Source organism: Vicugna pacos, unplaced genomic scaffold (genome assembly GCF_048564905.1).
Source record: "Vicugna pacos unplaced genomic scaffold, VicPac4 scaffold_16, whole genome shotgun sequence".
In the NCBI taxonomy this organism is placed as follows: domain Eukaryota; kingdom Metazoa; phylum Chordata; class Mammalia; order Artiodactyla; family Camelidae; genus Vicugna; species Vicugna pacos.
Window position 1 is genome coordinate 3,685,009 of NW_027328737.1, and position 20,510 is coordinate 3,705,518.

Consider the following 20,510-nt stretch of genomic DNA (forward strand, 5'->3'; position numbering starts at 1 on the left):
TCAACTCTCATCTCAGCAAATGAGTTTTCCAATTTTCACTGGGTCCTCTTTAGAGTTTCAATTTCATTATTTGACATATTCTCTGTCTCTATACACAATCTCTTTTAGTTTCTTCAGTACTTTGATCACTCCTTTTTTGAAATCATCTAGTAGACTATCAATGTCTATTTCATTGATTGTTCTTTCAGGGGTTTATATTGTTCTTTTAATTGAGACAGGTTGCTCTGCTTTATTATCTTGCTTATATCCCTCTGGCACTATGGCTTATGGAGTATAAATTATCTACTGTGGTCTTTTAAGAGTTTATTTATTTATTTATAAAGTGGATGCAGAAATAAAACTAAGCACAAAGAAATTAGTTTTAAAAGCAGTATAATCAATAACAGAAGAACATATTGAAACAAGATAACAATTGAGTTGGGATGAATTTTTAAAATATTAAAGGAAGAAAAAATATTTGAGAACAGAGTATAATCACAACAGAAGAACAAAACAAGGATAAAAATGAAATTGGACAAATTGAAAGATAATAATAAAAGTATTTTAAAAGAAGATTTTAAAAGGGATTAAAAATAGAAATATAAAAATTATTTAAGAAGTAACATTTAAAAAGTAAAAGAAAATGGAACAGAAAAAGAAAAGAGTATGTTCCCGTGGAGATTGTGTGCCCTTAGTAATTTTATCAAGAGGTCTTCTTAAATATGTGTGGTTACCAAGTCTTACTTCTGTGCCTTTTGTCTGTTATCCCTTTGGTTAATGATGTGGCCATTAACCTGTTAACCAGAGCCTACCCTGGCTATTGAATGGGGACTCCTCTTTGTTTTGTGGTTGTCACAGCTCCTGCCCTTGCCTTGCTTCATGAACTCAGCTCGTTGTTTCCAGAGACCCTCTGGTCACACCCTTGGTCTGTGCTGCTCCCAGTGCCTGTAGGTAGACATGTCACATCTCCTCCCAGTGCTGCATCTTGGTGCTGCACTCCTGCATGGTAGGTGGGCAGGTTGTGCCCCTTCTCAATGCCATGTCCAGGTGCAGCAGTCCTCCATAGGAGGACTCAATAGTTGGTTGCTCCCCTATTCAGTACTACTCCCCACTCCACATCTGTTTCACACTCTGTGGGTGGGCTTGAGGCAAATGACCACACCAGCCCTAGTCCCTGCTCTTTGCCAGAACGTTGCTCCTTGTTCATTTGTCTTAGAGGTGTGAGTTCATAGAGGCACCAGGACAGAAACGTCCTATATGTCTGGGGATGTAAACAAGTCTCAGTCCCACCTATGAGGTTGCAGAACTGCCAGGTACATATTCAGGTTTCAACCCCATGTCTGCCTGGGTGGGTATGATGGCTGTGGCTGAGCCTCATCTCTCTTATTCTGAGAAATCACCAGTTATGTTGCCGTGAGTCAGTAGAAACACAGGACGAAACACCCCTTCCCCCAGGCAAGCTAGCAATATTGCTTTGCTTTATATTTTTCTTATTTTATTTGAGGCCCAGGCTGTTCTGATCTGTATACAATCCAGGCAGTTGTCCACAGCACACTGCAGTCCCCCAGGGTTACCTATGTACAGTCAACCAGAGTCTGCCTGGATCCAGCAGCCTGTCCCTTCCCATCCCTGATTCACTTCTAGGTTTGGGGGTTGTTGACACACTTTGTGCCCATTTAACTTAATTCTGTCAGTCAAGGGTGGTTCTGTAAACATCTGAGCCTCAGAGGTTCCCTGTCCATCCTGCTGACTTCTCTGTTGGAAACAGGGAGACCCAGTCAACCAGCACTATCCCTCCTTTGCTGCTCCCTCTTCAAAGGACCAACCCCAAGCCATTTTGCATTTTCTTCCTTCTTTTTTCCTTTTCTCCTACCAGATTGGTGGCACATTTTGTCTTTTGAAGATGGCAATGTTTCATCAAAGTTCAGCAGATGTCCTGAGTGGATGGGTGTGTCTGTGAATGTCAGTCATGGTGAATTTATTGGAGAGGATAAGATACAAGCATCCTTATACTCCACTATCTTGGCCTTTCTCCAAGAATATACACTCTTAATAATTTTGTCATAAGGTTATTTTTAATTATGGGTGGTTGCTAAGTCTTCCTTCCACGCCTTTTACCTGTTATCCCCTATGTTGGTGGTGTGGCTGGTGTTCTGGTGGCCTGAATCTGCCCTGGATATTGAGCAGGAGCTCCTTTTTTTTCCTGTGGTTGTCACACTCCTGCCCATATCCTGCTGTGAAAACTCCACTTGCTGGTTCCAGAGGCCGTCTAGTCGTGCCCCTGGTCTGTGTCCCAGCATCAGTAAATGGGTGGTCTGCACCCCCCACCAGATGCCTGGTCCCAGGACCACACTTGTGCAAGGTAGTTGGCAGGTAGCTCCCCTGCCGCATTAGGTCCATGCTTTGTAGGTGGACTCAGAGGAAACAGCTGCACTAGCCCTCACCCCTGCTCTGTTCCAGAACATTGCTTCTTGTGCATTTGTCTTAGAAGAGCCAACTCAGAGAGGCATCAGTGTGTAATGGTCCCTTCTTCTTCGGACTGTAAACAAATCTCAGTCCCACCTATGAGGTTGTGGAGCCCCTAGGTAGGGATACGGGTTTTGAACCCTCCTCTACCTGGGAACCATGCACCAGAAAATATGGTGGCTATGGCTGAACCTTGACTCTCTTCTCCCAAGAAGTCTCCAATAATGGCACTGTGGGTCTGCAGACACAAAGGCTATGGCTCCCCTTCCCCCCAGGGCACACCAGCAGTGTTTTCTGCCTTTTTTTTTTTTTGTATTTTATGGGGGACCCAGGCTGTTCTGTATACTCTACCAGCCATGGCATACAGAACATTGCAGTACCCCAAGGTTTCCTCTGTAGAGTCAGCCCGAGTCCTCTGCTCAACTCAGACAGCCTGTCCCATCCCACCCCTGCTGGTTCGCGTCTAGGGCTGGGGATCGTTGGGACCCTTTGTGCCCAATTAACTTAGTTCTGTCAGTCAAAGTCTATTCTATACAGATCTGAGCCTCTGAGGTTCCATCTCCATCCTGCTGAACTGGCCATTGGAGTTGGGGAGACCCAGTGTATTAATGTTATTCCTACTTTGCAGCTCCCTCCCCATTGGAATGGTCCAGAACTATTTTCCTTTTTCTTCTTTTCTCCTGTTCTCCCACCAGATTTGTGGAAAATTTTATCTTTTGAAGAAGCCAATATTCTCTCAAAGTTCAGCAGGTATTCTGGGTGGTGGGTGTGTCTGTGGATGTCACTCTTGGTGAATTTGTGGGAGAGGGTGAGCTCTGAGCATCTTTTTTACTCCACCATCTTTCCTCCTCCTTCACTCTTTTTCTTTTGATTGGAACATTTAGTCCATTGACATTTATAGTAGTTATTTTATAGATGAGGGTTTATTGCCATTTTGAAATTTGTTTTCTAGTTGATTTTGGTGATTATTTGTTTCTTTCTTTTAATTATTTTTATTTTTGTGGTTTGATAAATTCCTTTTCTATTAGCTTGGTTTCTTTTTGGGTTTTATGACTCTATTATATACTTCTGATTTGTGGTTATCTTGTCATTCAAATATGGTAACCCCTTACTTCATCTGTTTGATTTTAGTTGATAGTCATGTGGGCTCAAGTGCATCCTAAAAAGAAAGAAGACAAAGAGAAAAAAGAAAAAAGAGAGAAAAAATATATATTCTCTTGCTCTCCTCTTCCACCTTTCATGATTTTCCTATTCTCTCTTTCTTGTTTGCTTTCTTGTTTTCTTTATTGACTTACTGATTTATTTATATCCTCAGGTTTTCCCTTGCAACTCACTGTATTTATCGCATTTCCAATTATGGTTTCTTAATTTCTATAGCTTCCTGTTTATTTTTTATTTAGATTAGATCTTTCAAATTTTTTTAGCATAGATTTAGTACTGCTGAATTCTTTTAGTTTTTGCTTGTCTGTGAAATTCTTTCTCTCTTTCTGTTGTAAAGGATAGTCTTTCTAGCTAGAATATCCTAATTTGCAGCCTTTTCTTATTCAGGACTTTGAATATAACTTGCCACTCCCTTCTGGCCAGAAGATTTTAGGTAGTGAAATCTGCTGAAAGCTTATGGGACTCCCTTGTAACAAACACTTTTTTTTCTCTCACTGCCTTTAGAATATTTTATTTAACTTTAACCATTTTAACTATAATATGTCTTGGTGTAGGTCTGTTTGGTTTCTCCTTGTTTGGGACCCTCTGTGCCTCCTGTACTTGGATAATTCTTTCCTTCTTAAGGTTTGGAAAGTTTTCAGTCATGATTTCTTTAACTATCTTTTCAATCCCCCTTTCTCTTTCTTCTCCTTCTGGGACACACCATTATGCATAGGCTGGCACACTTTATATTATCTTGCTTTAATTGGTTTTTAGTGACTTTTCTGTCTGCTGTTCTTTTTGGGTTATTTCTTTTATCTTGTCTCCAAAGTCATTTATTCATTCCTCTGCATTATCTAGTCTTCTTTTGATTGCCTGCAGTTGAATTTTCTATTTTTAATTAGCTCTTCTTTATAGTTTAAATTTTCTTTTTAAAGTTTCCTGTCTCTATTGATAGTCTCTTTTAGTTCTTTCAGTGAGTTGATCATTCCCTTTTTTGAAGTCTAGTAGACTATCAAATTTTTTTTACTGATTGTTCTTTCAGGTGATTTCTCTTGTTCTTTTAATTGAAAGTGGTTCCTCGGCTTCTTTATTTTACTTATATTTCTCTGGCTCTATGTATTTATTTTAAACCCATTTCTGAGCTGTGATATGTAGTAGGCAGGGTCGGAGCAATTCAGTTGTGAAGAAAAATAGGCAGAAGATGTTCACTGGGGAGTTCCCTCTGTGGTGTTGCCTGTCACTTGTTATGCAGACTTACAAAGTACTATTTGTTGATGTTGGCTTTATCCCTGCCTTAGCTATGGGAATGTCAGCCACCTACTCTGGTGCCCCTCAGGTACTGAACCCCAGGAAACATCAGTGCAGATCCAGCAGTGTCAGTCCCTTGGACCTGCCTTAGCAAGTGTGCAGTCACACACATGAATTTGTGGTCCACTACAGGTTCAGCTCAAACCCCAATCCTGCACCCACATATGGAACCATACACCACCCTGTTTTAAATACCCTCACTGACCACCCTTCTTGAGTCAGAACTCTACTCACTGCCTGTAAGTCTCAGAGGTGTGGATCCACAAAGTGACCAGATACAGCAAATCCACCCTCTCTGCCTGGGGCTGTAAACAAATCTCAGTCCCGCCTGTGAAGTTGCAATGGCACAGGGTATGGAGTCAAAATTCAGCTCTGCCTTTGTGCAGCAGTGTTGGCTATCACCAAGCCCCATTTCTCTTCTCATGAGAACACACCAACAATGGAGCCAAGTGGAGAAAGTGACTTTGGCACAGCTGTGTTTCATTCCTCCCCCTTTATACCAACATTGGTGCTTTTTTATGAGAGTTTCAGTCTGTTCTGTTCCACACACACACACACAGCCAGAGCTCACACTGCCCTCTAGTTTCCTGAGGCTGCCTCTCTGCAGTGTGACCCAGCCCTCTGCCTGGGCTCTTCACTGACTCCAGTAGCCAGTTCTGGCTCATTCCTGCTAGTTCATGTCTAGGGCTGGTCATCACAGGGACCCTCTGTGTCAGTTTTCCCCAGTTCTGCCTGCCATGCAGTTGCCACTGTCTCCTCCAAACCTTGGAAGCTCTGCTTCTTTCCTAGCTGATCTCCCAGCTAGAGAGGTTGTGTCCAAGTGTGAGGGTGCCTTTCTTCCTATGCTACTCTTTCCCTGCAGGATCAGTTCTGCACTGAATTTTTCCTTTCTCTTTTTATTCCTTACCATATTTTGTGAGAATCTTCCTGTATTTCAAAATAAGAGACACTCTACCAGAGTTCAGGAGGTTTCAGTGCAATTCAATGTTTTTGTAGATGTAATTCTTTGAGTATTTGTGGGAGAGGTCAAGCTGTGAGTCTGTCTACTCTGCCATTTTGGCTCCTTCAAATTTTAAAATAGATCTAGTTCTTTGTTAATTACTCTCAACAAGCTGTTGTAGTTTTCAGCGTACATGTCTTGTAATTTTTCCTTGCCTCTATTGGATGCTGATTCAGAACATACACAACCTTCTGGAGAAACCTGTCCCACCCTGCCACTTACTGCCAACTAGCTGGCCTGTGTCTGAGTCACCAAAAGGTTTTGTCCTTTATCTGATTCTTAATTCTTTAGAATTTATCATTTTACTCTCATAAATGCTGATTGTGCTTGTAACAAATATTTTAAAATAAAAATAATAAACTTTATTCTATAGATGAAATATGAATGAATCTCAAGTAACATATGCTTTTAATACCTTAGAATTAGTAAAGCAATATAGATACATTATAAACACTTGAAATGTTGCCTAAAGTAAAATTGCAGAGATTTGCAAATCCCACTCCCAGAAGTGACCGTCATTAATGGTTTGCTGAACATCTCTCAGTCTCTATCTCTCTCATTCTCTCTGCCTCTGTCTCTCACACACCACAAGATTCATTTACATCTATGATGATTTGACACATATGTGGTCATAGAGATGGCATCTTGGATGTAGATGATGGATTAACAGGCATCCAAACTGAGGGCTTCCTTGACATCAGGTAGAGACCTAGCACTCATTTTTCCAGCTGCACAACAATCATTCCTCCATGTGAACCAGAATTGATGAATCCCACCCCCTCTCCATGAACAATAGTGTTGCTTCCATTTCCCTAGTAGTTTAAACAGGACTGTGATGAACATCCTTGAAAAGACATCTTTGAAAAATTGTGCAAGAATTTTAGTATGATCAACACTAAGCATTAGCACTGCTCGGAAAGTGGTGCACTTGTGGAACTGTGATGCATCCTGCATACTGTTCTCCCAGAGAGGAGAGTCTGCTCACTCTTCCCTCCAGGGGATCTACTGTGGCCTCTGTCTCCTCATGTTGTCACTAGAGCTGGTTGTCACCAGGCTAAAGGCCTGCCAGTGTGATGTTGACCAATGCTGTCTCCGAAGTGTGAACATCTTCTTGCATTCTCACTTGAGAGGTCGAGCATCTCTAATATACACTGGCCACCTGCATTGCCTCTTGTTGGAATTGCATGTGTTTGTTCTGTTTCTGTTTAGAACACAGTGTTTCAAGATATTTTTGGACCACAGGGATATGAAACCTTTCTCTGATTTTAGGTTATGAAAAATGATTTTTCCCTGTTGTGGTTTGTCTTTCATGGATTTTGAATATTATTATTATTTTTTTTTATTTTGTTAGGTTATGTTTTGCCACAGGAAGAGCTAAGCATCTCCCTCCTGGCTCTGGTTTCACACATAGAATAGCAGTGCCTATCTCGAGATTATGCACATAGTTACTAAAAATATTCATTTTGTACATCTCATCTTTAATCCACCTGGATTTCCCTTTGAGATAACAAAAATGCTACTTCAAGTAAAAAAAAAAAAACACCAATCCCTTGTTAAAATATGAGAGCAGACACAAACAGCCAACTTTTGTATGATTTCATTGATAGGGAACATCCAGAGTAGGGAAAGACACACAGAGAGAAAGAGGATTAGGGCTTGTCAGGGGTTGGGGGAAGGAGAAAAGACAATGTGTGCTTTGGATACGGGGTTTTATTTTGAGGAAAGAAACAGTCTGAAACTAGACAGTGACGATGGTTACACAACATTGTGAATGCACTTAATGCTCCTGAATTGCGCAATTTAAAATGGAAAAACATCCAAATTTTATTATGGTAAACTTAAAACATAAAAATAGATGGTACTCTAAATGACATGAAAGAAAACAAGGAAATGACAGAAAAACAAACAAAAATGATGCCAGGAGAAGGGAAGTAAAGTTCGGGTCTGGGAGTGGGTTGATTCTTAGAATTAGATGACAGTGTTGGTGGTTGCAGAGACATCTCAGCCCGTAGGGTTGGTGAAGCCTGAATTGGCTCTGGGTCTCAGAGAAGTATGTGTGTAGGTGCAGGGGGAGCTACAAGATCAGGCTCAGGGTCTCCCTGCAGGACTGGTAATGTAACCTGGCTCTAGGTTTCCTGTAGGGCTAGTCTTACAATCTGCAGAGCTGGTGGGATGTGACACAGTTCTGTGTGTTTTGCAGGTGCAGGCTCGGGTTCCCCAGCAGGGTTGTTAGAATGGGACCCAGTCCTGGGTCTCCTGCAGGAGCCAGCTCAGGATCTGATGCAAGACCAGGCTCAGGGTATCCTTGTAAGGCTTGTGGAATGAGACCCCATCATTTTCCTCCTGCAGCAGCAGATTCTGGGTGTCCCTGCAAGGTTTTGCAATTTCACCCTGCTCTATAACTCCTGCAGGAGCAGGCTTGGACTGTCCCTGCTGGGTTGTTGGAATATGACCCATCACTGATTCTCTTTCAGAAGCAGGCTCAGGGTCCCCCTACAGGGCTAGTCGATTTTGTTCAAGTCTTAGGTCCTTGGCAGGTGCAGGTCTGGGGTCTCCCTTCAGGGCTGGTGAAATGTGACTCAGCTGTTGGTCTCTTGCAGAAACAGGCAGAGTTTCTCCCTGCAAGCCTTGTGGAATGAGACCCAGTGCTGGGTCTCCTACAGGAGCATGCTCGGGGTCTACATGCAGGGCTGGTAGAATTGGACCTGGCTAATGGTGTCCCTGCAGTGCTGCTGGAATTGTTCCAATTCTTGGGTGTCTTGAAGGTGTAGGCTCTAAGTCTCCCTGCATTGATAGTGAAATGTGACCCAGTTGTGGTTCTCCTGAAGGGACAGTCTCAGGGTTTCCCTGCAGGGCTGGTGGATGGGACATAGTCCTGGGTCTCCTGGAGGAGCAGGCTCATGTTGCAACATGACCAATCTCAGGTTCTCTTGCAGGAGTAGGCTCGGGGCCTTCCTGCAGGGCTAGTGGAATTGGACATGGTTCATGGTCTCCCTGCAGTGCCATTGGAATTGGACCAATTCTTGGGTCTTTTGAAGGTGTAGGTTGCAGGCTGATAAATTACCTGTAGGACTGGTGAAATGTGACATGGCTCTTAGTCTAATGCTAAAGCTGATTCAGGGTCTTTCCACAGGGTTGGTAGAATTGGTCCCAGGCCTGGGTCTCCTGCATGTGCAGGCTCTGGTATCCCTGTAGGGCTTGTGGAATGTGACTGGGTTTCTGTTTCCTGCAGGGGCAGGCTCAGAGTCTCCTTGCAGTGTTGCTGGAATGGCACATGGTTCTGAGTTTCCTGCAACAGCAGGCTTATGTTCTTCCTGCATGGCTAGTTGAATATGACTCAGACCTTGGTCACTTGCAGGAGCAGGCTAGTTTTCTCACTGCTGGGATGGTGGAATCATACCCTGTCCTGAGTCTTCTGCAGAAGCAGCTCCAGGTCTTCCTGCAGGGCTGTTGGAACATGACCCATCACTGGTTCTGCTTCAGGAGTAGGCACAGAGTCTCCTTGCAAGGATAGTGTAATTGGACCCAGCTCAGGGGTCACTACAGGGCTGATGAAATGTGTCCTGGCTCTGTGGTTCCTGCAAGTGTAGATTCTGTGTCTCCCTTCAGGGTTGGTTTAGTGGGACCCATTCCTGGGTCTCCTGTAGTAGTAGGCTCAGAGTCTCCCTGCAGGGCTGGTGGAATGGGCCCCTTCTCAAGGTCACCTGCCAGAACAGATTTGGACTCTGCCTTCAGGCTGGTGGAATTGGGCCTGTTCTTGCATCTCCTGCAGGAGCAGGCCTTGGGTCTTCCTGGAAGAATACTGTAATATGACCCATCTCTGGTTCTCTTGCAGGAGAAGCTCATGGTCTCCCTAGAAGGTTAGCAGAATTTGTCCCATTCCTTGGTCCAAGGCTCAGGGTATTCCTGCAAGGTTGGTGGAATGGGACCTAGTCCTGTGTCTCCTGCAGTAGCAGGTTCTGTTCTCTTTGCAGGGCTGGTGGAATGTGACTCCACCCTGTGGTTCTTTTGCAGATGCAGGCTCAGGGACCCCACCAGAACTGATGGCTTTTAGTCTCCTATGGGAGCAGGTGAGGGATTCCCTGGAGAGCTGTTGGATTTGGTCCCAGTCCTGGGTCTCTTACAATTGCAGGCTCAGTGTCTCCCTGCAGGGTTTGTGGAATATGACTTGGCTGTGGTTATGCTGCAGGAGCAAGCTCAGTGTTTCCATGCAGGGTTGGTGGAATGGGATCTAGTTCTGGCTCTCCTGCAGGAGGAGGCTGGGGTTCTACCTGGAGAGGCTGATGGAATTGGACTGGGATGTCTGTCTCCTGCAGGAGCAAGCCTATGGATTACCTGCAGAGCTGGTAGAATGTCACACAACTCTTGTTCTTCTGCAGGAGCTGGCTCATATTCTCTGTGAATGGCTTGGTCTCCCCCAGGAGCAGGTTTGTAGTCTCACTACAGGGCTGGTGTTATGTTACCCGCACTGTGTTTTCTGCAGATGCAGTCTTAGTGTTTGACTGCAAGTTTGGTGGAATGGGACGAAGTTCTGGGTTTCCTGGAGTTAGCAGGCTCACGGTCTCCCTTCTGGGGTATTGGAATGTGACCCAGTCATGTGTTTCCTGCCGAAGTGGCCTCAAGATATCCCTGCAGGGCTGTTGGAATTGTACCTCACTGTGTATCACCTGCAGGATCAGGTTTGTGCTCTCCCAACAAGGCTGGCGTATTTGGACCTATTCCTGGGTCGCCTGCAGAAGCAGGCTTTCAGTCTTCCTGCAGGGCTTCTGGAATATGACATATCTCTAATTTTCCTGCAGGATCAGGCTTGTGGGTCACCCAGCAAGGCTAGTGGAATTGGACCCACTTCAAGGTCTTAGTGCATGATTGATGGAATGGGACCCAGTCCTGGGTCTCCTGCAGGAATTGGCTCAGATTCTTCCTGCAGGACTGGTGAAATTGGACCAATTCCTGAGTCTCCTGCAGGAGGAGGCCCTGCATCTTCCTGGAGGGATGGTAGAATATGACAGAGATCTGTTTCTCCTGCAGGAACAGGCTCAAGGTCTCCGTACAAGGCTAGTGTAATTGGACACATTCCTGGATCCATTGCAAGTGAAGGCATGATGGTCTTCCTACACAGCTGGTGGAATGTGATTCGGCTCTGAGTCTCCTGCGGGAGTAGGCTTAGGGTCTCCTTGAAAGATTGGTGAAATGGGACACAGTGCTGTCTCTCCTGCAGTAGCAGGCTCAGGTTCTCCCTACAGTATTGGTAAAATTGGACCTGGCTCTAATTCTCCTGCAGTAGAAGACTGAGGTTATACCTGCTTGGCTGGTTGAGTGTGAAGGAACAGCAAGTCTTAATACAATGGCCCACTCCTGGGAAAAGGATAAACGGGGCTTGGTGCATGGTCTCTTGTATTCTCTGAAAAAGCCCCTTGAGATGTGTTGATTCTGATGACCTCTTCCAAGAACTTGAACACTTTTAGAATCTCTGCCCATTCATCTTGTTTAGACTGAAGGAATCTGCCTTTCATCAGTTCTTGGAATAGAGATCAACACAAAAGGAAAGAGGGAAGAAAAAAATACAAATCTATCTGTTGAGAAATCAGCTGAAGACATTAAAAAGTTCTCTTGCAATGCACTTGTTTCTATTTTGGTGCATTTAGAATCATTTCCTTATTATCAATTTTTGCCATTTAAATTAGAATATATATTGTTGTAGGCCTACTGGGGTTCATTATGCTTGGACGCTCTGTGCTTGCTGTGTTGAGATAGCCGGTTCTATATTTGGTTTAAGAAAATTTCAGTCTGATTTCTTCAAATACCTTTTCAAACCATTTGTCTTTATTCTTTTCCATGTGGAATCCCTATGAGTCATACACTGGTATGTTTTCTCTTATCCCAGGTTTCAGTTGCATTGCTTGCATTGGTTTTCACTTGCTTTTCTATGTCGTGTTCTGACTGAGTGATTGCGGTTATCCTGTTTTCTAAGTCATTTATTTGTTCCTGTGCATTATCTAATCCGATTTGGACTGTCTTTAGCTTAGCTATTCTCACCATTGAGTTTTCTGATTATATTTGGCTCATCTAAAGTGTTTCTCTTTCCATTTATACTAGCCTGCATTTGTATCCATAGACTCAAGATTTCCTTCAGTGTTTTTATGTCCTCCCTTTTCAAGTCATGTTCTAGTAAATTTTGGGGGTCTAATACATTGGATGTTCTTTCAGGAGACTCCTGTCTTTTGAAAATTTGGAATAGTTCTTTTAACTTTATTATATCTCTCTATCGCTATGTGTTAAGGATTATCAGTTATCTATTATAGGCTTGAACGGCTTTTGTAAGTGAAATCATTTCTGTGCACATTTAGTTTTAATGCTGTGGGGACTGTTTTTGGTATGTAATGATGCCATGCATTCCTTCTGTGTCTGTTGCCTGTTATATCTATGATTGCTACTGCGGTTTTTGTTGTGGTGAATATAACCTATTCTAGTAAAGTTAGCAGAGTGTCATTTTGGTTAAATGTTTATCATAGCTCTGACAGTGCTGGGACTACTAATTTTTGCTGGAATAGAGGTTTCCAAATGGTTTTTGGGCTGCAGGCTGGATATGTGGAGGGGGAATGGTTCCAATACACTCTCATGAAAGTGCATTCATCCTTACACTTGCCACGGAAAAGTCAAAATTTTATAATGGGTTCCCTCAGGTTCTCTGCAAGCAAAAACAAAAGTGGAAACAAATCTAATGATGTCACGCATTAGAACCTGCTGAAACAGTCCTGCAGTGCCACAATCGGGTCCTTAGTGTAGTACTGGGTCAGCACCACAACTATAGTTGCATTATCATGTGGTAGGCAAGGTTGATGGAAAGGCTTCAAATTCTCCTATTTTTCAGCAGATCTCTGTTCCAAGAACTCTTGTCAATAAGGCATGGGAACTCAAAAGCAAGCATGGAGAATTTCAAAAACCTCTGCTTTGGACAATAAGAAATTTCAATCCTGCCTATGAAAGTTGCAGATCTTTTGGCTATAGAATCTTATTTTAACACTAAATTGCCCTGGATTCTAGAAACCAGATAAAGATGGCTCTGATTGAGACCATTTCTCCTTTATGGAGAAAATGAGCAATTATACTGTGGATGTGAAAAGGCTGTGACTAAGGCCCTGGGTTACTAAGCTAATCCACAACACATATGCCAGCAGATTTAATATTAAGAGAGGACCCAGGCAGATCTGTTCTCTAGATAGTACCAACCACAGCCCAAAACTATCTCCAAGCCCCTGGGAATAAATTTGTGACATCAGCCACACCCCTAACACACAGATTCCACAGGCACTCCTAGCTCAAAATTGGCAGATGGAGTATTGGTCTGGGAATCAATTGCAGAGAAATTTTGTGATTATTGCTTTCAGTTATGTCAATCAAACGTCCACTATGCACTCTTTTAACCCTCAGCACATCGTCTTCCATCTTAAATGACCTGTCCACTTTAGAGTGTGCATCCCAGTAAAACACAGTTTCCCCTTTACTGCTCCTTCACCAAAGGTCAGGACCTGTACTGATTTCCATTCTCTACTTTGCCTTCTACTCTTTCCAGGTTATGTGAGAATTCTTTCTGACTTTTGAAGTAAGAGATGTTTGGCCATTATTCAGCAGGGATCCTGAGCCAAGGGCCGGGAGAGTGGATGTTTATCTTGCTGTATATATGGGAGAGAGTGAGCGAAGTTTGCACTGGTACTCTGCCAGTTTGGCATAGATAAATTAACACAATTTAGACATAACTCACAGACACTTGATCCTTGTTTAGATATTTTTCTCTATATCAATGATGGAAGGATGTGTTCAAAGATTCCAAGTCTGACAATGTGTACGTTCCTCCATTGCAGACTTTCAAATAGTTAACAGAATTGAATTACATATTATGGGAAGTGTATCAAAATAAAGATATTTTAGAAATATACTAAATCTAACTACAAGATAGAGTTGCCATATTTAGGTATCAGCTTGAAATACCCAAATAAGAAAAATACACAGAAAATATAAATTAGCAGCCAAAAGTCATGAAGGAGGCAGTTCAACACTTTTCTCTTGGTGCTTCCAACACTAAGAAAAACAATGAAATAATTCTTAGAATCATTAACAACCACAACCATGGGTTTCCATTGTTCATGTGGTGCCCTTTCCTAATAATGGCACATACTGGTCAATGTTGGCGATTCAAGGGGCAACATTACTATTTAGGAAAGCACAAAGAAACCCAAACAATGTATTTTTATATAGGCTTGGTTTCAATAGCACTTAGAGACATTATAGATATGAGAACACTGCTATTGAGAATCATGTGCTCTTATATGAAAGATGATAATGTTTAATCGTCCAATTGTGTTGAGAAACACAATTAAACCTGACAAATATTGCAACCACATTATATCCTGCACCCGGTACTTGACTGAAGAGAAAAGATGGTCCACAAAAAATGTGTCACCTCATATCTATGCCAACAATTACACTTAATTTCAATAACAGAATTATAATATTTACAAATAGTGTTTTGAAAAACTGAGGATAAATAAATATTCAAATCCAGGCAAAGAATCCACTCACTTACAAAACACCCTTCACACCAAAGTAGATATAACCCCAGCATGATCTGAATATGGGGGAAGGTCATCATTTCACAGTGTGAGCTAAGAATTCAAACCAACCTATTTTAGTCGAGAGTAGTTGACCACCATGGAGGAGTTCACTGTTGTGCACAGAATGTGAAGGTGGAGGAACTCTGATTCTAGGAGGGTCTTCCTGTGCTCCTACTGGCTTCAGTGCAGTTCAAGGGCTGATTCTCTGAAATGGGTAACTGAGTGAAGGGGAGGGAAAAGCAAGTGCTTGAGAGCAAGGGCCAACCCTGGGAAAAGGCTTACCAGGGCTTGGTGCTTGGTCCTCTGAGTGGTTTGTAAATGCCCCGTGGGACGTTTGGAATTTCAAGACATCTTCCAAGAACATGAGAGCTTCTATCATTTCTACCTTCTGTTCTGTTTTGGATGGAAGAAATCTTGGACCCATACTTGGAGCAGAGATTTCAGTACTTTCCTCAAGTGCACGTTCACATTAAAAATGTTATTGACAGTATCAACGAGGCTTAATATGTCCATGAATGTCTTCCAAGCTTGGTGTTCTCTACAGCTGTCTCCATGCCAGTATTATTCATTGTAGCAGAACAAATCTCATTAATGAGTTCGCATCTCTAATTAATCCGTGCAGCTAGCTTTTCTGCCAGATTCTCTTCATGTCTCCTAAAAAGTCAAATTCTAAAGGATTGGTCAATTCTGAAAGTACTTCGGAGACTCACCAGTGAGCTGATGACAGGCATTTCTTAGACTGTCTGCTCTTTAAGGTTCTGGAAACTGACCCGTGAACACAGGCCATTGGGCAGCAGCAGTATCTCGAACTTACACAGCTTCCCAAGAAAGAGACCTAAGCCAAGCTCCACAGAGGGCGGCAGCCACTCCATCACACAGATCCACCCACAGGGCTCTGCCCAGTTACCATGGATCCACAGGCCACGACAAGCCTCGTGGAACACACCAACATTCCACCTGGAATTAAACCGGCAACTGCCATCCCCAAAGGTGGCTGCATCGTGTCATTGTTGGGGGAGGGGCTGGAGGAGACAAGAGGTTTCAAACGTAAATGTGATTCTATCCACTAGCGTCCCATGGGCTTTTTTCTTCCCTCTTTCCTTTTGTTCAGATCTGTATGCATAGTACAAACGGAGGGAAGTGTGTCAATTTATAGTTGATGATTTCACACGTCTTTAAACTTTCTAACAGTTCACAGTACAAAGAGAACCCACTAAAGGAAAATTATGTTTCTGTAATATCCACTCACTCAGAATACATAAACGTCGGATGTATTCTGATGAAACACCCACACTCTCAGGACATGGATCCATTTATTTCATGGAGGCTGAAATTCCTACAAATGAAACCAATCCCAGTGTGCACTTTACTGTCTGCCTCTTTTGCCCTTAGTACACTTTTGCAGAGCTACTTGTCTTTGTTATAGGCTTATGCCATTTCTTCTGTACGTAGGGTAGAATATGGCATACATTCAATCTGTTGGAAGACATGCAAGTTTATATCACGGACTATGAATACATTTAATTCCAAATAGGCATTTGGATTACGTCACGATATGCTCCTATGAATCAATATATATGAATATTAATGCACGCATCTGTTTTCTGAATACAAGTGTGTTGAGTACACGCAAGCTATGATATTGGGTCGATGAGTGCTAAAAGATTCTTGACATCACCTTGAGTACTTTCTTGAGAATATTCATGGTTCCATTGTTTTATATCAGCCAACCGTGCACTTTTGGTGTTTGTTGATTGTTTGATTGTTTGTTTGTTTGCTTCTTGTTTGTTTTTCAAACACATCAGGCCATGCATCTCTCCGTTCACTTAAGAGAGTCATATAATCAGATTCACTTAAGATAGTGCTTCCAATCACCTATGATTTCCTGCTTTCCTCTCCCATCTATAGGGTTTTGATGACATCTTGGCTTCTTCTTGTTTATTCTTTGCAACTCATGCTCTTTTTGCATTTCCAATAATAGTTTTCTTCTTTCCATTTCATCTTGCTGCTTTTCTAATCAGCGAAGACTTCTCAATCATTCTTGTAGGATAAGTTTCGAACTGCTGAATTCTTTTAAGATTGGGCGCTCTGTGGAATTCTCTAGCTCTGCCGTTATTAGAAATGGTGGTCATGTGGCATAGGCTACCCTAGATGGCAGCATTTTCCCATTCAGGATACGGTCTATCCTGGCAATCCTACCTGCCATGAAATATTAATGTCAAGATATAAGCTGAAAGCGCTCTGGAGTTTCCCTTGTGAATATGTTGCTTTCTTCAAAGTGCATTTTTTTTCTTTTTTTTTTCCTCCAGGTGCATTTTATATCACATGGATGCTCATGAACTTTGTTGATTAGAATCATCTGGCTGCTGGTAGGTGTATTGGGATTCCAATTCCATTGGATGCTATGAACTTCCTGAATTCTTATACATGATTCTTTCTTGGTTTTCAGGAATGTTCAGTGTAATTTATCTACAGATAACTTTTCAGAATTTTTTTTTATCTCTTGTTTTCCATCTGGGACTCTTATGAATGCTAGTCTTTCATGCCTTGTCTTACCACAGGATTCAACAGCAATGTTTAGATTGTTTTGAACTTGCTTTTCTATGTCTGCTTTTGACCGAGGGATTTCTGTTCCCCTGTCTTCACAGTCATTCACGCATCCCTCTGCATTATCTAGTCTGCTTAGGACTGAAATTTAGCCCTGATATTATCCCATCCATTGAGTTTTCTGATACTATTTGGCTCGTCTTGAGACTTTCTCTTCCCCTTTTCTGGTATTCTGCATTTTGTGATTCAGAGACACTGTTGTTCTTCAGTGTTTCCCTCACCTCCGTTTTCAATACTTGCTCTGGATAGCGTTTTGCAGTCTAGATGTTTGAAAGCTTATCTTTTGGGCCTTCAATCCCTTTGGAACAGAAAATGGTACTTCTTGTTTCTTTTACTGTAATTCTTCACCTCTACTGGTCAAGTAAATATCAGGTATCTAATGTAGACTTCTAGGGATTTGTTAAGTGAAAACTTTAGACACTTGGCTCTACTCAATTCCATGGGATTACTGTGAGGACAATTTCTCATAGACATTGATGCCATGTCTTGTTCCTGTGTGTGTTGTCTGGTATATCTCCAATTGCTGGTGTTGCCTTTGTTGTGATGAACACCCCATACAATTTAAATTAATATAACCTAATTTTTATTACGCTTATCTCATAATTCTGAAAGTGCACAGGACACTTTCTCTTGTGGAAATGAAGCTTCTAAAGTTTCTCAGCTCTGCATTCTGCTTTATGTCATTTTGGTGTGCTTCCAAAATAGCAAACTGACAGTGCGCTTGTGCTTTTTAGTGCCACGGGAATGTCCCAATGAAACCAGTTCTTTCCAGAACTTCTCTGTTTACAGAAAAAACATTGGAAGCTTATCTGTGGAAGTCATTAATCAGGAACTGCTGGGATGATCCCGAAAATCAATCTTGGTGTCCTCTGTGCCGTAAAGTGTCAGTGCCATCCAAAATGTAGCATTTGATTTGGGAGATAATGCTGAAGGTAATGCTTCATCTTTTCACGCTGTGCACTTTGACCACTCTTCTTTGTTCTCTCAACATTGTAGAACGGGGTGCATGAAGGCAAACACAGAGCTGTTGTGCACCCTGTGCCTCAAACCAAACCATAATCCCAGCACAGGTTATGAATGTATCAGATCCAAAAAATTTATTTCAGATTTCAAACACAAGGACACCTGGATCACTCACACGTGATGCATGGTATGTCTGATTGAGATGTTCACGTGCTATATTGACAAAATGCCAAATTGGTCAGTGATCCTGAAGATGCGCTGGGTGTGGCTATGGAAAATACTGATAATTTCAACGGTGCACGCCAGTGTGGTTGCTTTCTCATTGGGGCCACATGTCGGTTTGCTCTGATAAGAAGACCCAACACATCCAACAATGCACTCCAGATCACTGAGACTCAGCGTGTGCCATCATCCATACCCCTATCCCTCATGGACCGCTGCCTCTGCTACCTCAAATTTGGCAGCTCAGATCTTGGTCTCAGAATCAATTCTAGGGATATTTTGTGCTGAAATCTTTGAGTTCTGTGCGCCAAAAATCTGCTGTGCACTCTTCTAACACTCAACATATCACCTTCAATCCCATGTCTACTATAGGCTTGAGAGTGTTCGTACAATTAAAACAGAGTTTCACCTTTGCTGCTCCATCACCTGGTGTCAAACCCTGCACTGGATTCCATTCCCTGCTTAGCCTTCTCATGCTTCCAGGTTTTCTGAGGCCTCATCCTGTCTTTGGAAGAAACAGAACTCTCTTCGGCAAGTGTCCTGTGCCAAGGGCTGGGTGAGTGGATATTTCCATTGCTGTGTACATGGGAGCGAGTGAGCGCAGGTTTCACTGCTTCTCTGCCAACTGGGCATAGATGAATCAACACTTTCCAGATACATTTCACAGAAATGTGATTTTTGTTTAGCTCTTGGTTTCTATACAGCCGTGGTGGGAGGGATTGTCCAAAGACTCCAGTTTTGACATTGTGTTGATATCTCATTTGCAGACTTGAATAAGTTTAATGGAATTGATTTGAATGTTTTGGGAGCTATACGAAAACGAAGTTCATTTTTGAAACATACTAAATCGACCTAGAAGCCAGACTTGACAATTTTGGTAACATTTTGCCAGCACTAAGGAACACCTAGACAGATAGAATGCAAACTAGCAGTCCAAACTGTTAAAGGGGTCATGTCAGCTCTTTACTGTTGAAGACTCCGAAACCAACAGGAACCATGAAATACCTATTGGAAACATGAAATAACCCCCAAGCTTGGATTCACTTGTGCATGTGGTGCCCTTTACACCCAATGACACCTACTGGCCAATTTTGGCATTTCAAGGGGTAACATCCCTCTCTAGGAAAATACAAGACAAAACAAACCGAATATATACATTTAGGTTTGAATCCAAAAGCAGCTAGAGGAAGTACAGCTATTAGAACCCTGCTGCAGCTATGCTACAATACTGAGAACCAGGTGTTTTTCTGTCAGCGATGAGAATGCTTAATCATCCGTTCATGTTGGGTAAAGCAATTGAACGCAACCAAGTGTGCAGCCCCATGATATTGTGCCCCTGGGGGCTTGACTCAAGTGTAAGACGGTCCACATAAGCTGTGTCTTTAATGTCATTGGCGACTTTAACAGTTCCGTTCACTATCTGACTTATACTATTTTCCTATACTGTCTTGAATAACTGAGGCCCAATACATATTCAAGTTCAGTCAATGATTCCCCTCACTTACAACACTGCCTTCACCCCAGAGAAGACATAAACCCAGCATTTGCTGAATCTAGCGGAAGGCCATCGGTTCTTTGAGGGAGCTAAGTATTCAATTCGTATCTATTCCAGTCGAGACAATTTGACCTCTAAGGAGTTCACTGTTGTTCACAGAGTGTGAATCTGGAGGAACTCTGATTCTAGGAGGGGCTTGCTCTTCTCGTACTGCCTTCATTGCAGCTCAGGTACTGATCCTTCCAAATGGAAGCCTGAGTGGAGGGGAGGGAAGAGCAAGTGCTTGCTAGCTAGGCCCCAACCTGGGAAAAGGCTTACCTGGGCTTGGTGCATTTTGGTCTGAATGACTTGGAAATGCCCCTTGGGAAGCGTGGATTCTCACGACCTCTTCCAAGAACATGAGCGTATTGATCATCTTTGCCATCTCTTCTCTTTTAGACGTCAGGGATCTTGGACCAGTTCTTGGAGCAGAGAATGGAGGAACTTCCTCAAGTCCACGTTGGCACTCCATATGTACCTGCCAGGATCAGCGAGGTTCAATATGTCTCAAGAATGCCTTTCGAGCCTGGTATCCTCTACAGCTGTCTCCAGGCCAGTGTTCTCCATTGTAGCAGAACATCTCTCATCAATGTGTTCGCATCTCTCCTCAATCCGTGCAGCCAGCTTTTCGGCCAGCTTCTCTTCGTGTCTCCCGTAAAGTCGACTGCAACAGGAC

At 42.7% G+C, this 20,510-nt stretch overlaps 1 protein-coding gene across 1 annotated transcript in view; it reads left to right on the plus strand.

The window, feature by feature from the left end:
• Positions 1–18,856, plus strand: part of LOC140692719 (uncharacterized) — a 55,347-nt gene extending 36,491 nt beyond the window's left edge. Inside the window, exon 16 of the mRNA XM_072957033.1 lies at positions 18,673–18,856. The gene's annotated coding sequence lies outside the window, so the exon portion shown is untranslated. The remainder of the gene's footprint in view (positions 1–18,672) is intronic.
• The last annotated feature ends 1,654 nt before the right edge of the window (positions 18,857–20,510 follow it).